The sequence below is a fragment of the Macaca mulatta genome, chromosome 1 (genome assembly GCF_049350105.2).
Source record: "Macaca mulatta isolate MMU2019108-1 chromosome 1, T2T-MMU8v2.0, whole genome shotgun sequence".
NCBI lineage: Eukaryota > Metazoa > Chordata > Mammalia > Primates > Cercopithecidae > Macaca > Macaca mulatta.
The window spans coordinates 77,314,217-77,334,728 of NC_133406.1; the positions used below are offsets into that span (position 1 = coordinate 77,314,217).

The 20,512-nt window shown below is 37.9% G+C and overlaps 2 long non-coding RNA genes across 2 annotated transcripts in view; one reads left to right on the forward strand and one right to left on the reverse strand.

Annotated features, from left to right (window-relative positions):
• The window catches only part of LOC114677745 (uncharacterized), a 118,588-nt gene extending 114,020 nt beyond the window's left edge, over window positions 1-4,568 (reverse strand). Inside the window, exon 1 of the long non-coding RNA XR_013411028.1 lies at window positions 4,392-4,568. This is a non-coding gene — a long non-coding RNA (uncharacterized LOC114677745). The remainder of the gene's footprint in view (window positions 1-4,391) is intronic.
• LOC144337643 (uncharacterized) lies at window positions 1,547-6,140 on the forward strand. The gene is made up of 3 exons (XR_013411025.1): window positions 1,547-1,683; window positions 2,321-2,698; window positions 4,766-6,140. It is a non-coding gene; the product is annotated as an uncharacterized LOC144337643 (long non-coding RNA).
• Window positions 6,141-20,512: the final 14,372 nt, after the last annotated feature.

Here is a 20,512-nt window from a genome sequence, read left to right on the forward strand (position 1 = left end):
TTGTGAACAGAGAAACAGTTTTCCCAGAATAGGGAATGATGTTTTTGTTTCCTATATTCATTTCTGGCCCTCTTACATGTCTGTAAACAGATTTCAGTGATATGTTTTCCAACAGGGAAAGCAATGGGGTGAACAAGAACATTGAGAGAAAATTGCCTGCAATCTTCACCATACTCCCACCTGCCACCAAATAACATAGCTAAGGGGTCTGAACTCTGCTAAAAATGACAGATGTGTAGTCAACCTCTGTGTAAGTTCTGTTTCCTTGGAAGGGCCTTTCTAAGAACAGAGGTAGACTTTAAGTTCTTTTTTGTTTATTTGTTTTGTTTGTTTTTTGCAATGGAAAACCATGCTGTCAACAGATTTTGAGACCAATACTTCCAACTTAGAATGGCTAACCAAATCATCAAGGGAGAAATCTAGAAAAAATACTGGAGTCTCATTCTCAGCACGAGCTTTTGACACAAACAGATATGGCTTTAAATCTTAAATCATGCTGTCATTTATGAGCTTTAGTATCTTGAGCAAGTTAGTTAATTTATTCTAGCCTGTTTTCCCATCTAGGGTGACCATTCATTCCACTTTTCCTAGTACAGTACAAGCTATACCAGTTGTGCCCTGGTAATTAATAAAAGTTGCCTTATCATTCTGAAAAGGCCCCAGTTTGGATAATAAATTTTACGGCTACATCCATTCATCTGTAAAATGAAAATAATAGGCACCTCCCAGGGTGGTTATGAAAGCTAACCATAATCTATACTAATAACTACTATAATGCCTTGCACATAGAAAGTGCTCCGTGAAAACTAGTTCCCCTTTACCTGCTCACTCCAGATCTATAGTATCTGGTATGGTAGCCATTAGCCTCACATCGCTACTGAGGAATGTGCTATAAATGCAAAAAATGCACAAGATTTTGAAGATTTAGTATAACAAAAGAAGATTAAATATCTCATTAATAATTTTATATTAATTACATGTTCAAATGATATTATTTTGGATATACTATATTAAGTTAAATAAAATATATTAGAATTAATTGCACCTGTTTATGTTTACTTTTTTTAGCATGACTTCTTAAAAAACCCTGGATTACAGCTCCAGATGTTCTGTTTATGTATCTGCTAATGCCCCAACCTCATTCACCATCACCACCTCACTCTTAGCTTCACCCTGCCCAGGAATTCTTCCTTCTAAAACTCAATGCAAGAATCAAGTACTCTTTCATCATATTTATCAACATGTTCTTACTTTATTTTTGGGATTTTGGGAGGTAAAAGGGCAGTCAACTAGGGGGCAAAATAAAATCAAACTTGATCATGGCTCTCATGAATGGTTTTTCCTTAGGGATAGAAACATTGACCTTGAATACATTAGGAAAGCTGAAGAATCTGGGTCAACATTGGAAAATGTCCATATTAGCAAAGAAAAAGGAGCTTGGTTTGCCAGAAAAGATATTGCAATCTCTCCCTCGATCAGATCTGCTGATGCTTGTGAATGCTTGTGAAACACCTCAGGTCTCAAATCCAAATCACATGAAGAACTGGGCCCTTGAGTACATCATTGGTGCTGTCTCTATTTGACAAAAAGCATTTCTAGTTGATGGAAAATCACCAGCTCTCACCCTCAAAAACATCTTTGAAGAGCAGAAAACAGCCTGACTCTTATAGATGTCCCTGACAGGTGAGTTGAAAAGATATAGAGAACAAAATATAGAGCAAATTTACTCCAAAACAATAATTTAATTCTATCATGCCCATGTTACACTGATACAGCTGGTTAAAAAAACAAATGTTCAATTTTAAAAAATAGCAAGTTAGATTTAAAAAATTTAATCAAGTAGCATACTTAAAATATCTTCAGATATGTAATATTTTAAAAACGTTTTTGTTGGGAAGAATCCATTGGCTGGGGTGGTTGTCCTGGCATCACATGTAGACACCTGTCAATTCTGTCATAGAGGTGAAAGAGAAGCTGCTTTCTTAGCACAATCAAAAATGAGCTTTAGTTAATGTACTGAATTTTTCACAGTTCAACCAGTTGTTTTATGTTTATGTTTATGTTATGTTTATGTTTATGTTATGTCTGTGCAGACATAAACATGTACATTACTCCCCGGAAGAGCACCATGTCCCCTGACAGTCTTACAGCTTAGAAAGAGGGAAACAGACAATATGAGGAGTACGTGTTGGATAAATCTAATATCTAATGTATTTCATGAGATGGTTTGTGTCTGAGCTCCACCACTTCTCATCAGTTAACTCCCACATTCGCTCACCCCACAATCAAATAATTGCCTTCTAATTCTCTTCTTTGATAGCAAGCCAACCCTGGGAGAAACAATGGTTTGAAACAATACCACCTGAGGTGGAAGAAAACACAGTGGGCCTCTCACTTTCACTCTCTAACCACAACAATTGGAAGAGACTTCAGCCTGAAAAATCTATCTGCTACTAAATGGTACCCAGATGGAAATCACAGCTGCTGTCTTGTACCAGCTGTACCTGCGCCCATCCATCTTCAGAACATGCTTGGGGCGGAGGATAGAAATCGAGTTGACAGAGCAGTTAAAGAGCCTCTCTTTTCTCCTGCGTACTTTTCCTTTTATCTTTTTCTCTTCAGTTTAAGAACTTCTTGTTCTCACCTTCATGCTGTGGCAGCGCTGACAAAAGAAAACTGCAGCCTCTGAGAACCAGTAGTGAGTAATAGCCCCAGGCTCTGAATACCTAATGCCTATTGTATGTGTAGGAGGGAGGGAGAGCCAAAGGAGGAGAGGAATTTGGTTAAATTGCCTGTGTAGAAACAGGACCTTTTGGTGACAATCCTAAATGCATCCAGAGAGTATCTGAGTTTTGATACCTCTCCTCTAATTAAATCCAAGGGTCTAATATGCATGGCCTTTAGGAATGCGTTGTTCAAACAGATTTGATTCCTACCCAGAGGGTTTTCAAGCCACTGACCACTTTCAACCTAATTAGAAAAAGCAGAGGACACTGGAGACGTTGAATAAAAGGAATCGAATTGCTGCTTCATCTTCATGACCTGGGATTTATAAGGGAATTTCACTGGCTTTGTAGCAATGTAAAATAAATAGACATTAGATGATGACAGGGAAAACAAAATTGCTGCCAAAGCTAAAAAGAGCTTGGCAAAAGAAGAAAGAACTACTACATAGTTGGTCATTATTTACTGTACAAACCTTTTCATAAAGCAGAGAAGAGAGATACATAGGAATAATGGGCCCTTGCTAAAAGATGAAAAGGGCTTTCTATAGCTTACATTATCCCCTGACGAAGGCACTGACGTGTCCCAGTTGTTACACAATCCTATTGTTCTATTCAGCCATTCAGAAAGCTGAATGAACAGCCCTGCTCTGAAACTTTTAAAGGCTGAAATAAACAGGCCGCTCATTTCCCAGAAAAGAATAAAATTGTAATGGATGGAAATAACTAATTAATTTGTTAATCTTTGCAGACTGCCACGGTCCACTGCCTATGCTCTAGCCAGTTAATTAGTCTTTAGCCTATAATTCTAAAATGTAAATCAGTGCAGTTACCTAACCCACCAGCTCCTAACAAAAATATCCAACTGTTCATTATTTAATTTAAAAGGAAAAAGGCTTTGCTTTTCGTTGGTGGTGGTGTTCCTGAGATGTTAACTAAACACCATGACCTGAGTTTCATTTCATCACACCTTACTGAAATGGTTTTATTCTAAAGTATATGTCCCTCTCCCCACTCCAGAAATCTAAAATCATGAGGCTTCTTTAACTAAAGTCAGGTCTACCCAATCCAACTACAGGAGATTATTTTTAGACGTTAATGAAGGAAAACATTTTTGTAAACTGTAAAGTGCTGGCTGTAACTGTAAACTTGAACCAAAGTACATTATTTATTGATGTTAATTAATAGTCTGTTGTTCTATTAGATTGCATATCAGTCACTAAAATCATTAGTAGACTCATCCAGCCTATCAAATGTGTGTGAGAGATCGGGGGACAGAGCAGAAAGTGGAAGCAAATGTGTTCCCGCCGCGTTTGAGAAACATGGAAGAAAGTTCTAAAATGTATCCAAGAGAATCACAGCAAGGGACTCCTCTAACAGAGAAGAGGACATTAATCCCATGAGCTGTGCTGGTATCTTTTATAGTACCCAAAGCAGAGGAAATCCCCATTTAACTAGGGTGGTCAGAAAATGGTGGTTTCTTATTATTTCCCCTCTAAAGCACTGTGGGGCCCTATGACTGAGTACCCAACTGGCCCTACATCTTTGTGATGACGGGGCCTTGGGCAGGATACTCGTCCTCTCAAAATGTCTTTGTTCTGTTTTTGAATGTTTATAAGAGAATATCTCAATTTGGATAATTTATAAGAAACAAGATTTATGTCTTACAGTGCTGGAGACTAAGACATCCAAGGTTGGGTGGGGGAACACATCTGGTGAGAAAGAGCCTTCTTGCTGGTGGGGACTCTGAAGTGACCCACAGGGTATCCCATGGAGAGGGGGCTGAGGGTGCTCCCATGTCCCACTCAGGACTCTCTTCCTCTTCTTATAAGTCACCGGTTCCCTTCCCATGATAACTCATTAATCCATTAACCCATTAATTCAAGAATGGATTAATCCATCCATGAAGGCCAAGCCCTCATAACCAATCACCTCTTAAAGGCCCACCTCTTAATATTGCCACATTGGGGATTAAGTTTCAACATGAGTTTTGGAGAGGACATTCAAACCACAGCACTAAGCCAATGTTTCTTCCTCTACAGGGAAACTGGGAAACTGACACTTCCTGCCTCATATTGTTGCCAGTTGCAAAGATCAAATACCAAGGTTATGGGAAGATGTTTTGAAGCCCCATATAAATACGTAATTTAATTTATTCCAATAAAGACTCTTGCACAGGCTGGGCACAATGGCTCACACCTGTAATTTCAGCTCTTTGGGAGGCTAAGGTGGGCTGATTGCTTGAGCCCAAGGAGTTCGCGACCAGCCTGGGCAATATGACAAAACCCTATCTGTACAAAAAAATACAACAATTAGCCGGATGTGGCGGTGTACATGCTTGTAGTCCCAGCTACTTGAGAGGCTGAGGTGGGAAGTCGCTTGAGCCTGAGAGGCAGGGGTTGCAGTGAGCCAAGATCATATCACTGCACTCCAGCCTGGGTGACAGAGCAAGACCATGTATCAAAAACCAGCCAACCAACCAACCAACAAACAAACAAACAAAGACTCATTGCACATATAAGCAATAGATCAACCATTTTCAAAGAACATAACAAAAAAAAAAAAATCTAACACTACACAAATCTTGAATATAATTTAACCTTTCTTTGAAAGTTTAGAAAGTATTTCAAGATGAGGCAATGCTTTTCTCTAACATTAATATGAGCATCGATTACAGAAATGTTCCACTGAATTACATGGCAAAAATTAAAATTCTGATGATTTTATATCCATGGTTGCTTGAAATATGAGCTATCAGTAGCTACTATATCCCATTAGGCCTTTCAAGTTCCACATCATAAGTTGTATAAGAGACAGGACACCTCCACTGAAGACATCAGTTGACTTAGACAATTTCTGTCAGATATTATTGATTCAGCAATATAAGAAGGTGACGAAAGGACATGGGTTTGGAGAGTAATCAGAGATGCTGCCAATTAAAGATACCTCTTACTCAAGACACTTTATTTCTATCTGTTGGAACATTGTCATAATATACTGTCATCTACTAAAAAATTACTGTAATAAATATAAAAATCTTCACTGTCTGCCATGACAGGAACCCCATGAACTATTACGCCCTTTTGCAATGCAGAACTTTCCCAACCATGTATGGTGGCCCTGAAATGTGTCGTTTTGTCCTTTACACCTTTATTTTCTATTAGTACATTTATTTTTTTAAAAAGTATGAACTGCCATTTGCAATTTGAAAAACATCAAATACAGAACATTGAAAAATAGATCGCTAGACCCCAAAATGAATCTTAATGGCAATCATAGACTTCAACCCCTTCAAGTGGATTTCTGAGTGTCTGAACATAGATGTAGGCTCTGAGACTATGATTTCTAGCTTGTTTTTCCAAAATATTCACTGTGTAACTGGGACAGTATCACTTAGCCCCTTTGTTCCTTATGATATCATTTATAAATGTTATACCTATATTTTAATAAAGGTACTTAATATCTAGATAATAGATATGGTTTGTCTATAATCCCTAATTTATATACAATAAGTCTACCAACTTGTATGGAAGAACTTCATAAGTTTTAAACTAGTATAATATTTAATTTTTAGTATATAAACATCTGATATGGTTTGGCTGTGTCCTCACCCAAATCTCTCCATGAATTGTAATAATCCCCAGGTGTCAAGGGCAGGGCCAGGTGGAAATAATTGAATCATTATGGCAGTTTCCCCCATACTGTTCTCATGGTCCTGAATAAGTCTCCCTACATCTAATGGTTTTATAAATGGGAGTTTTTCTGCAATAGCACTCTTGCCTGCCACCATGTAAGACATGACTTTGCTCTCCATTCACCTTCCGCCATGACTGTGAGGCCTCCCCAGCAATGTGAAACCATGAGTCAGTTAAACCTTTTTCCTTTATAAATTACCCAGTCTCAGGTATGTCTTTATTAGCAGCGTGAGAACAGACTAAGACAACATCCCATCAAATTATAAATGAATCTGAGGCTCTGATTCAGACAAAATAATTTTTTCTATTCCTGCTTGTGTTGTCTAGCCTTATCTTCAATATTTTAAACAAGTATTAAAAATATATTAATGTTGGAAACCATCCAGATCAGCTGATTGGGGATTGGTTAATTATAGGGAATTAGTTAATTATGAGTAGTAATTATAATTAAGTTAATGATGATGTAGGAATATACTGGAATACTACAGAGTCATCGAAATGATAAGGCAAATGTATATATTGCTTAGGGAAATAAATTAAGCTAAAAAAAACCTGTGCGTAGTATGCTAGTTAGAATAAATAATAAAGGATGGATGGATTGGTAGTCACATTCATCTACAGAATAAAACTGGAATGACATGCAGTACAATGTTTCAGTGATTCACGAATGGTTGGGATATGGCAATTTTCATTTTCATATTTGTACATTTCTGTATTTGGTGAACTTTGTATAATGATCATGTATTGTTTCTGTTGAGAATGTTGTTGGAACAGTTGTGCTGGGAAAATCTCCACCTCCCACAAAGTATTTTGGAGAAAGGAACTGTGAACAGCCTGGAGGAAAATTTGATATTTAACTCAAACAAGTAGCATCCACTATATTCACACTGGCAGAGATTTCAGAATTAGAGTCTTGCTTTATTTTTGTAAGCATCAAGGTTGATTTTTATATGTGTTCTAATCTTAGTTCAGTCCTTTAACCATTTTTCTCAGGACAATAGAAATGAAAGAATGTTGTATTTTGGCTTGCTGAGTTAGAACGAATGGGAAAAACTTAAAGGAAGCAGCAGAAGGAATAGTGAGAATGACATATATATTCTTTTTTTTTTTCTTTTTTTCTTGAGACGGAGTCTTGCTCTGTCGCCCAGGCTAGAGTGCAGTGGCACTATCTTGGCTCACTGCAAACTCCGCCTCCTGGGTTCAAGCAATTCTCCTGCCTCAGCCTCCTGAGTAGCTGGGATTACAGGCGCCCGCCACCACACCCGACTAATTTTTGTATTTTTTAGTAGAGACAGAGTTTCACCATCTGGACCAGGCTGGTCTCGAACTCCTGACCTCATGATCCACCCACCTCAGTGGAGTGCTGGGATTACAGGCGTGAGCCACTGCTCCCAGCTGACATACATTTTCCCTGGATCACTGCGGCCCAGCTTAAATATGCTTCTCTAGGTCATCTCTTTATTTACACCTATATCTGTGCATCGACATCATAGGCCATAATTTTCTCAAATCTGTTTTCAATATGAAAATACAGACATGAGAAAGAGCCAATGCTGCTCTCAGGATCTTACAATTCATTCTGCATCCACACAGTCCTGGAGTTCCAAACACAGATTGCCATAACAAGAGAATTAGAGCACTAACTGTTTTCAAAAATAACAACTCATTTCACTAAAATCAGTGAATGGCTTTTTTCAAAGCATAATTATGCTTTCTAGGGGAAGACATTAGGTCTACTGAAAGTAAGTCACCTAATTTACAGATACCAATGATGAAAATCTTCTCAAGGCATCGGGTGAATAAAAGACATTAATTATCAGTTTGTAAATGAACATGAAATGTGATGTGCCCACGGCCACGTGGGTGTTTCTCTGCAGATCTGCCAGTAAGCAGGCATAACGTGCCAGGAAGAAGGCAACCTGGAAAACATAGCCAGGAACTGGGACAGCTTGGGAAGCTGATAGAAAGAGTTGTTTAATGTGTAAGCTGTCGTCTGCACACACAGAAGCATTTCCATGGCTATGAACAAAGGATAACTGCAGGGTAGTTTATTAATTGAAAATAAATGTCCTTTTCTTTGTGAAATGGCTAGATATTGAAAAACCAAACACATGATAAGAGGACGTGCACAGTCAGCAGAGAAACGTCAGCTTTGAAAAATCTGCCAGCAAGGAGAAAGTTTTGAATGGATTGGTTTCCTGGCTCTGCACAACAAATAAACCACTAAGGGATTCCCAAGGATCTAAATAATGAATTAATCTCTCTCCTTTTCCCTTTCCATCTCCCTCTCCCTCATTCCCTTTCCTTTTGTGCATCAGAGAATGGTGAGCAAATACCTAGGGAACTACAGTATTTTGGGTCCCCCTTCTGATGAGACAACTAACACCTGAAAAAAAGAAAAAAGAAAGAAATGAATCCCATACATTTCATACTAAAGAACTGGGGGCTTACCACAAGACAAAAGAAAAATTAGATCTCTAGTTCTCAAGGCAATTTTTCTGCATCGTTAACTAAATATGGTCAGCATTCAACAATTGTGTAGATGAGGTGAGCATGTGGATATATTACAGAATTAATTTTCTTACCTATTCTATTTCTAGACTCAGCATCAGGTTGTTAATTTGCACATTTAACAATGTGGCTCCATTAGAAGGATCTACTTGGCTATATGGACCAAATCCTATATGAATGAATTTAAATTTACTACTAGGCACTGCTGTAAATTCTCCAGTGAAGATGGACTGTTTTGGGGCCTCCCAGATCTGAGCCAAATAATCCTTTCATGATGCAATAATTAAGACCACAAAAACTTCATATTACTGTATATGTCCCCAAACTGATACAGTGCTGGGCTCAGGAAAATGTTGTACATATACACAGCACATTTTATGAGATCCAGTACTTCCAACTTTTCTTTCTTCTCTTAGATAGATCTAATTTGTGCCTTGGTGAGAATTCAAGTCAATGAAGTATATTCCGAAGATAATATTTGTTCATCGATGATGTTTAAATGTACAAAGAAAAACTTCAATTACCTTTCCTCCTTATAACTGTTTCATGCATCATGGAAGTAACTGGGAAGATAGCATGGTTAAACATCTATATCACAGTTTCTCCTACTGAGAAAATTAGTACCCTTTGCAAGAGACAGAATTGCAACCTAAAGGGAAGCAAAAAATAAGTGTGTTCTGGAAATTAAGCCCTGTCAAGAAAGACATTTTTCTGTTCTTCTTGATGTCTGAAAAACTTTATAATAAAGACATTTTCCAATAAGTCTCTGGGAAATTCGTTCTGAGCTATACACAGAACAACTAAAAAAACCCATGATTTTCGTTCCTACAGTTCATTTGTCAGTCCAATAGTTCTGATTTTTCACCTTTGCAAATCCATAATCACATCCCTGGACTTCCACCATGAGAGTCTACTGGCTTTAGTGAGCAACAAGGTAGATTTTTACTTATTTATTTGACACTGCTCTTTGAGTTACTTCCATTTTCTTCCTAGTGCTAATAGAGAGGGAAACAAATTCTTTCAGGGGAGTTGTGGATCTGGCTTGGTGGTTTTTAAAAAGAGACAAGGGGCTTGTGAGAAGCAAAGGCAAAGGGAGATGGAGCCGGGGAGAGTACGGGCTGGAGAGGAGGGCTGCAGCAAGACTGAGGGCGCTGGGACATCTCCAGTCACAAACCAGCTCATCACAGCTGAGCCCAAATTTTCCTCCCTGTCTGTTATTACGAAGGCACATGTGATATGTGCCATTTTCAATACCGAAATGAAAATGGTTAAAAAGATTATTTTATAAATCTCAAAAGCAAATTATCCTCCCTTCATTTTTTAAACCATAAAACACATTCACTTTTTCTTAATAACATTAAAAAATTTTAAAACAAAAGAGGGAAGTCTCTCCAAACATGCACAAAATCCAAACCCTAAATCTTCCGATGCTGGAAACAAGGTTGAACAACATGAGAAATCATTCTAACAGCTGTTTCTATACATGAGCTATTAAGGAGGGAATCTCATGGTGTCACTTAACCAGCTGTCATATTGAGGAAAAGTGAATGTACCCATTGATGTAATGCTCCCGGGAGGTGGGAGGAGTAGTGGTTTCTTTGAGAAGAGAGGGGAGAAGGGTCAGGGAGGTATGGCTCTAACCTGCGAACAGTGGTTGAATTGTTTAGAATGTTGATTCAGGATCCTACAAAGATCCCATTATCCCTATTCTCAGGTCGATTGTACACCTGACAAATGGTAGCAGCAACATTACCAGACCTGGGAGAGTTCTGTAGCTCTCTAATATGTGCCAGTATTAAGTCTGATAGCCTCTCTCTTTTCTCTCTCTCTTTTTCTCTTTCTCTCTCTCTTTCACTCTCCTATTTTGATAGCTGCCTGCTGTTTAAGCAAAGCCCTGAGTTTCCTGACAGCTGATGCCCAGGTGGTCTCAGTATCAATCTAAACAATTTGACGTGAAATTGATCTTCCAGGGTTGGTGCTAGGGGAGCTGGTGTCAACACAGCATTCCAACTTCAGTAAAGATAATTCTTTCATCATCAAGGGCAAGGGGAGGGAGGACTAAGAAGAGCTGACACAGGTGTCCAAGTTGCCCACTTGTATTTGCTTTTGAAACTCTCATTGTGATGACATCACCCTATCAAAGGACTGTGTTTGTTGATGTTTGTTTATGTGGGTTGTCAGTATATAACCATGCACAATTACAGCTGGGCTCAACCCACTATATTAAAAAGATGGAAAAATTGAACCACAAAAGGAACTATTTGAGCAGAGAAATGTTGATGGAAGCAAACAGGGAAAGTATACCCTGGATGGAAATTTCCATAGATTTAAAAACAATCTGGACAGTGTGGACAGATGAGTGGCTCACAAAAATACATATAGTTGACTCTTAATTGTCTCCACCAGTAAAATCTCACTAATATAATAGGTTATCCAGTAATAATTTTCTCTTTAGTTTTTCAAACCCATACGTAAATTTTCTTGGAAGCAGACTTGCTTTGTTAACTATGTTTGGATTAGGATTCACTTGGCTTGGCTTTGGCACTTCATTAATCTTTTGGGGCAGTATATAAGTTCAAAATAGAAGTCAGAGTGACCTTTGTGTTTGCCTGAATCTAGGGTTGTCAATGGAAAAGGAAAAAAAATCTTTGTAGAGACAAAATAAGTCATACTCATGAGTTTAGTTTGGTGGCATGAATAGGGGCATTTCTTTCTTGAATCTCACTGAGTTGGAACAGCTCGAAATGAGGAGTGAACCAGAGCTGCCATGCAGGAATAACACTAATAACACCATCTTTTGCATATCAGAGTTGTCCTGAAATTAGGCTAGGTCTTACAATCACTACAAAAACTTACTGGAAAGTGAAAAACTTAGATAAGCAACCGCTTCTTCAGTTTCTGTAATACTAGAATGAATTGATGTTGGAGAGACCCAGACTTTTCCACTTAAAGAGAGTGTTCTGAAAACTTATCAGCCTATAAAGATGAAAACAATCCACATTTAAAATGCCAGTCCAATGCATTATAGAGCATTTGCTAGTTTAGAGCAATGTGAAATTAGAGTTAGCAAATGTATAGGCTCTGCAGAGTGGTGGAAGAGTTGGGCGCCAGCAGTGGACGTCCCAGTGTCCCAGTCCTGCTCTGTGATTTTGTGTGGGCTGAAGTTGAATATGCAAGCTCTTTAAGTGACTTTATCCCTGAAATACAAAGGAAATAATAAGGAACACTACAAGAGTGGTAAGAATCTCACCAAGATGACTGGGAATTGATGGCTGAGCATGTTGAAGAATTAAATAGGAACAATGGTTGATGTCTCATTTCTACGCAAGAGGTAAACAAACGCTTTAAAGTGTTTAGAGAGGTAAAACAAATTACTAAACTTGAGTTCAAACCTACACCAGCTGAACCTTCCCAGAGACATTTCCCAAAGCATGGTGAAAAAATGTTTTTGGTAAGCGGGACTAAATTCATCTCAATTCTCTACTCCAAACGGTGGCCCTTTATCCTCCGCACATCAAACACGAGCTTTTCCACCCCAACCTAGAGAGTACTAGAAGCCAGAATATTGGGTGGGTCCATGAGCTATCTGACAAATAAGGTAATTTTTATAATGCAATTCTGTTCTGGTAAGAGATGAAAGCTGTAGCTTCTCAGCACTTTACCTGATTTCTTCATCTAATCTATCATCCGCTAAGAAAGCTGCATCACAGTTTGTCGATATAGGAAAATCCATTTGATAAATAAGTCTCACTGTAGTACTGAAGGTTTTCCACTGATCACTACTTTACTGAGGACTTGATCTAGAGCTGTAGGTATTTTAGATCTGCTGTGTTCAAGTACCTTTGTTCTTCATATGTATATAATACAATGTACTAATGTCTTATTTAGTATCATAAAGATATAAAATATGCAATCTAAGGCAACACTTCAGATAACTTGTTTACCATTCTATGCTAGAGTCTAGTTCAGTTCTTGGCAAGCAGTGGCTGTTCAAAGTAAGCAGTTCAAACATGTCCTTTTAACAGCATGAGTTGTTTTAATCTTAACCATTTTATTACATACATTTCAAGGACCAGGGCACTCTAAATATAATTTCATGTTTTAGCAGCATTTCAAGTTTACAGGGAAAACCTCAATCATTTAATTGTGCTACAGTTATGATGCCTTCAGAGACAGCATTGGGGAGTGTAAAGCAATTTTTCCCAAAACTAGATGGTCCCTTCCCAACATCAGGCTCAGTAAGCTTGTTTCAGGTTCTGCTTCTCTCTACTCATCATCCATTCATTCCACAAATATTTATTGAGCACTTATCTTGTATTATATCAGGCATTAAAGTCACAAAACTCCTAGAAGCTTTATTCCTGTAGAGAAAGGTGCTTGTACTTTATAACAATTTTCTATGCTGCTCAGAAACTCTTTTAACTTATGTATGATTTTATGTTTGTTTTCTAAATGACGGAGGTTTCTAGATTTCCAAATTGTAGGTTAGTGGGGCATCAGTGAAGTTAATCTTCTTGCTTTATATCTTTACTCAGTGCTGGCATTTTCTCTCCATCATGTTTTATGTCTTTGTTTCTAAGAACCAATAGCCAGGAGACAGTCAAGACTTTCCCTTACTTGACAGTGCTGATCCTGAAAGTATATCTCAAAAACATTCTGGGTTGGTGGGAAATTATAACAGAGTAGGATTTTATTTTTTAAAAGCCTCAGGGACCACATTCACGTAGCTCAAAGAGTACAAGCCTAGCTCTTTCCAAATGTTGCTGTGATTTCATTCTCAGTGATGTGTGTCTGCTCAAATCAATGCCATTTTGCTGTCACGCTTGCACCCAATTCATGCTATGCCCTGACAGGAGGTGCAAGCAACAGCACTGAGGGACTAGGCAAATTTGAAACAGTCCATTGCCCATTAACTAGTTTTACAAACAACAATGAAACAGGAAATAACAAAGCATGATCCTTGAATTAGTACCTCAGCAAAAATACTCAAGAGTTTTTCCACAGTCTGTAAATTGCTCCAGCTGTGTTTTCACAGTTTATGAAATTGAGAGAGGCAAACTCTAGAGACAAATTAAAACCTTGGATCTGGTCAGAGATGATGTTACAGTAAAGGTGTTTGTTTATATGGCATAGTCTATAGATGCACACAGAACTATAAGCCAAACCCTACTGAAAATACAGTTTATCTTATACATTGTCCATCCAGAGGGATAAGAACTGGTATATATCAAAACAAATATCAATCCAGAGAATGAGGTCTGTTTTATTGCTATGTTTTACCAGGAGAAGATGAGAGTATAATATTTTATTATGAAACAACTAATAGAAGGAACAGAAAAACACGTGGAGATGACCTTACTTTGGAACAAAATGAACAGTGGATAAGGAGTGCCACCTTTTGGCTATTGCGTGCTTTGACAATCTCCAAGTTAAAATGGATTTTGGCTTGGTCAATACTGAGCTTTGCAATTCAATTCAGAAATGTTTCTGAAAGTTCTTTTCCAGGTATCTTTGGGTCTCATCCTGCTTGAAATGAACCTTCACAGATTTCCCCATGTTCTTCCCAGTTAGTTACTGCCCAGAAGGTTAATGTTAGTCATTACTGCTCACTATTGCTCCCCAGAGCACCAACGATGTAGCCAGGGAACCAGGAGAATATTGAAAAACAGAGTACATTTTAAAATCACAATGCACTTCTGATTGGGTTGGTACAGAAGGAATGAATAGAAAGTCTAATTGATCTAGCACAGTCCTTAGAGTCTAATAGCCCTGAACTTAACCCAAACTATGACATTTTGGAATAGATTTATGGTACCTAGTTGGGCCAGCGTAGAGTTTTCCAGAGAAATAAATTAAACATACATGTAACACAAATCGCACACAGGTATGGATGCATGTCACTAAGACTCGTCACCTCAAGAAAATCTAAAAGTAGCTACATTGGTGCCCTCTAACTGTGTCAAAATGGAAATATTTTGGAAACTAAAAATTGAGCAGACATGGGTCACTACACCATGGAGGGATAGGAAATAAAACTCCTAGTTTCTCATTCTCCAGAACAATAGAAGCTTCAAAAGAACACAATGAAAAAGAGTTCTCATTTCTATCCCAAACATGGCAAATATGGTTAAAGAAGCCAAGATTTTAAATGTCTTCCCTGTAGAAGCCTTTCCTGAATGCTCCGGAGATTTCTACTACTATTGACAGCTTCATAACAGGAAGCAACAACTCTTTGAGGTCCTCCTGCCTGGATAGTAACATAAACATGCTCTATATGTTCCAAGTCCTGAACTTCACCTAGGCAACAGTCATGTGTCCTTCCCCTTGTCCTTGGAGCTTGCTAAGTTCCTACTGCAGGTTCATGTGCCTTGTCCCCACAGAGTCCTACAAGGAAAACAAAAGAATTGCAGCTTAAAAATAATAACCCATCCCTGTCTTTCTGTGGGTGGGTAGTCAAACACCCCATGAGATAAATCAAAGAACCAAACAAGATAATGTATAATTGAGTGCTGAGATGCTGAATACAACCCAAACATATAACAGGCTGGGAGGACCTACGTGAGTGTTTGGTACACATCACACATTCAGAAAATGTTAATTTGCCTTTCCTTCTTTCTTTCCTTATGGTAACAGTGACTTCCTGATCCACCTTCGTCTCTGAAGCTTGGCTGTCATGCATGAGTCTCACTTTGATGGACAGTTATTGACATGTCTTCTGAGAACTACTGTTCTGTGAATTCTTATCAGGTGACACTAATAGGAGGTTTCACAGCAAAGTTACCAGAGGTCAACCCTCTTTCTAATGATGCTGAGTGGGACTGACAAGCCATGTTGTCTCCACAAGGGCAAAGCGCAGATGCCTGAGTCACCCCTGCCTGATCAACCTTACAGGCTGTACTCACAGTGACACAACCAGGGAGAAGTAGGAAAATGGGAAGTTCCCTTTACCTTAATTCCATCATGTTTTTACAGTATGTTCTTGCTGATCAAGCCAATTCAAGCCTGACAAAAAAAAGAGAGGATCTGATCAAGAGTTTGTCTAGATTTTGTTCACTCACAGTCATCAAAATGGCCTCCTTGGGCCAGCACTGCCTCCACATTCACAAGTCCAGGCCGTGGCACCGTGAGGTGGTCGAAAACTGGGCTCACCATCAGCAGGAACCCCACAATCAGCCCAGAGGGCATGATGAACCTGGAAATCCATTGAAGAAAATCCACTTATTGACTCCACAATGACTAATGAGGAAGCTGAACTGCAGAAAGGTAACATCAGTGTCTAAACCCAGAAACAAATTTTCTTAGCCTGCCAACAGAATGGAAGGAACTGATAGGAGAAATTTGAGGAGATAAAGATAAAGATATCTTCTGAGAGGCTGCCAGTCTGAGAGGGGCCAGAAGTGAAAGAAAAGATATAATAAAAGCCTGGGCACAACAGATATAAGTGTTCTAAACCAGTTAGAAATAATAATTCTAAAAATTATCCAAAAGCTATCATTTTAAAAACTGCAAGACAAGGTAATGTGTTAAAACTGAAAATATTTGTAATTATAATTATTTACCTTTATTTTGTGCTTTATAGTTATATACAATTTTACATCTTTTATCTTATTTGTTCCTCCCAACCAAACATGGAAGTTGGGCAAGTAAAAGTTAGTAAAGTTGGCATTTTGCAGGTTAAGAAACCAAGGTTTCAGCCAAGTGCGGTAGCTCATACCTGTAACCCCCAGCACTTTGAGAAGCCAAAATGGGTGGCCTCCTGTGGCTTAAGTCTAGGAGTTTGAGACCAGCCTGGGCAACATGGTAAAAACCTCTGTATAAAAAATACAAAAAGTTAGCTGGGTGTGGTGGTGCATGCCTGTAGTAGCTACGTGGGAGGCTGAGGTGAGAGGATTGCTTGAGTCTGGGAGGTGGAGGCTGCAATGAGCCAAGACCATGCCACTGTACTCAGCCTGGGTGACAGAGCAAGGCCCTGTCTCAAAAAGAAAGGAAAGAAAGGAAAAGAAAAAAAAAGGAAAGGAAAGTAAAGGAAAGGAAAGGAAAGGAAAGGAAAAGGGAAAGGGAAAAGGAAAAGGGGAAAAGGGAAAAGGAAAAGGTAAGGAAAAAAAGAAAAGAAAAGAATACAGAAACCAAGGTTTCAGGAAGTGCCCTGACTAGAGTTGCATAGTTGATGAGTGTGCAGGTGTGGAACACAAGCAGGGTTCTGTACCTGGATTCCATCATTTTTATTTTTCAATATTTACATATCCTGGAAAAGTCAAACAAGCCCAAGGTTGCCTTTCTCAGGTGTAGTTAAAATAGATGGTTAAAAACGATTCAGGCAGACGGAAGCCAATGTTGTTAAACCTCTCCCCCTCCACCCCATGCAAAACAAAGTACAGTACTAAGGGTAGGAGATCAAAGGAGAACAACTGAGTCACAGCCACTTGCTAGGGAACCAAAGCCAAATAATTTATTTTTGGATGGGACTTTGTTCAGCATCTAAAACATAACAAACTAACCATTAATTTGTATTAAATTCTGTTTTTTAATTCATGAATTTTATTCCAAATGAAAATGTGAACTTTTTAGCAAAAATACAAAATTCCATATCACTGTATTATTATTCTCTAAAGGAACAAACTTCACCTATGGAGAAATGATGGACTATTTACTTGAAATGTGCTAGAAAAAAATTATAGATAAGTATAGATTATGGGTCACATTAGAAGCAACCTACCCTTTTAGAACATTGAGATAGGACAAATCTCTGATTTTATGACCAAGAGAAAAAGAACTGTTTTAGAATAAATTAATAATTAAAGTTATTGAAAAAATGGAAGTTGGTAGCAAGTTTAAGAAATAAGATGCAGAATTATTAATTATCACATTCTTTGGAAAATAAGTGTGCTATTAAAGAGTGCCTTAAGGCTATAATATCAAGACCAAAGAAAAAGGGTGAAGGAAAAAATGGCCATTTACTTCGTTTCTAAATTTAAAAGGAGTTCTGCTATTGCTGGTATCAGGAGATTAATATAGCTGTCAGTGTGATCATTCTCAGAAAGCTGGCTCATTTCCAATTGGAACTGACATATTCAAGATATAATAATGGTTTCTGGCTTCCTAACTAATTTGGACTTGGCTCTATTTTTTAAATAGACATTTTTTAGAGAATAGTTTTAGATTTACAGAAAAATTGTAAAGATAGTAAAGAGAGTTTTCATATATCCCACATCCAATTTCTTCTATTATTAATAGCTTACATTAGTAGGGTATATTTCTTATAATTAATGAGCCAATATTGATACATTATTATTATCGAAAGTCCATATCAGATTTCCTTCATTTTTCTTTCCCTAATGTCTATTTCTTTTCCAGGATCTATCCAAGATACCATGTTGCATTTAGTTGTCATGTCTCCACAGGCTTCTCTTGGCTGTGACAGTTTCTCAGACTTTCCTTATTTTTGAGGACTTTGACAGTTTTGAGGAGTAACGGTTGAGTACTTAATAGAACATGTCTCAACTGGGATTTGTCTGATGTTTTTCTCATAATTAAACCTGAGTTATGGGTTTTAGAAAAGAAGACCACAGAGGGAAAGTGCCATTTTTATCACATTGTACCAAGGGTACATACTATTGTCATGATTTATGACTGTTGATGCTGACTTTGAACACCAGGCTGAGGCAGTGTTTGTCAGCTTCCTCCACTGTAAAGTTACTCTCCATTCCCTGACCCTTTCCATAGTCTATTCTTTGGAAGGAAAGGTACAATGCGTGGCCCACACTTAAGGAGTAAAGAAGTATGCCCTCCTGTAAAGGCAGAATATCTACATAATTTATTTGAAATTCCTCTGCAAGGGAGATTTGTCTCTTCTCTCTTGTTTACATGTTTATTCACACATTTACTTATATCAGTATGGACTCATCGATATTTATTTCATACTTTGCATTATAATTCAACACTCTTATTTATTTATTTTTGCGCAAAATGTTCCAGCTTCGGCTATTGGGAACTCTTTGAGTTGGCCTTTCTGTCCTTTTAACATACCCCCCATCAATGTAGGGATTTTGGGGATTTTGTTTGTTTGATTGGTTGGTTGACGGGTTAGTTGGTTGGGTTTGGGGTTTTTTAGTACTTCCTTACTTTCTGGCACTACAAGATAGTTCAGGCTCATCTTGTATATTTCCTACCAAGTTCTAGAATCACCCTTTTCTCTAAGTATCCCTATCACCCCCAATGCATAGACACTAAAAATAAAAATAAACAAATGGAATTACATTAAACCAAAAACCATCTGCAGTCTGGGTATGGTGGCTCATGCCTATAATCCTAGGATTTTGGGAGGTTGAGGTTGCAGTGAACTGTGATTATACCATTGCATTACAGCCTGGGTGACGGAGAGAGGGGAAGGAAGGAAGGAAGGAAGGAAGGAAGGAAGGAAGGAAGGAAGGAAGGAAGGAAGGAAAGAAGGAAGGAAGGAAGGAAAAAAGCTTCTGCACAGCAAATTAAACTATCAACAAAATGAAGAGACAACCTATGGAATGGGAAAATATTTGCAAACCATACATCTGGATAAGGGATTAATATCCAAAATATAGTAGGAACTCATATGACTCTATAGTAACAAAATAAATAATCCCATTAAAAAATGGGCAAAGTATCTGAATAAACATATTTCAAAAAATTATATACAAATGGCCATATAAGTATATTTTAAAATGCTCAACATCACTAATCATCAGGGACATGCAAATTAAAACCACAATGAGCTATCACCTCATACCTGTTAGAATGACTATTATCAGAAAGAGGGAAGATAACAAGTGTTACAGAGGATGTGGGTAAAAGGGAACTCTGCACATTGTTGGGAATGTAAATTATACAGCCATTACCGAAAACAGTATAAAGCTTCCTCAAAAATTAAAAAGAGAAATATCGTATGATTTAGTAATACCACTCCTAGATATATAATCCAAAGGAAAATCAGTATATTGAAAAAATATCTGCACTCCCGTGTTCACTGCAACATTATTCACAATAGCCAAGATATGGAATCAACCTAAATGTTCATCAATGGATGAATGGATTTCTAAAATGTGGTATATAAACACAATAGAATACTATTCAGCCTTAAAAAAAAAAAAAATAGGAAGGCCTGTCATTTGTGACACCATGGATGAACCTGGAGGACATTATGTTAAATTAAATAATCCAGACACAGAAAGATACAAACTATATGATCTCACTTATATGTGGAATCTAAAAAAGTTAAACTCATAGAAGCAGCAAGCAGAATGGTGGTTGCCAGAGGCTGAGTGTCTGTGAGAGGAAGGCAATTAGAGAGATGTTGATCAACGGTCACAAAGTTTCAGTTAAACAGGAGGAATAAGTTCAAGAAATCTATTGTACAACATGGTGAGTATATTATAGTTAATAGCAATGTATTGTATAACTTGAGAATTGCAAGGAGAGTAGATTTTAAGTGTTCTCATCACAAATAGATAAGTGAGGTGATGCATATGTTAATTCACTTGATTTAGCCATTCCACAATGTATACATATTTCAAAACATCCTGTTGTATGCAATAAGTATATATAATTCTT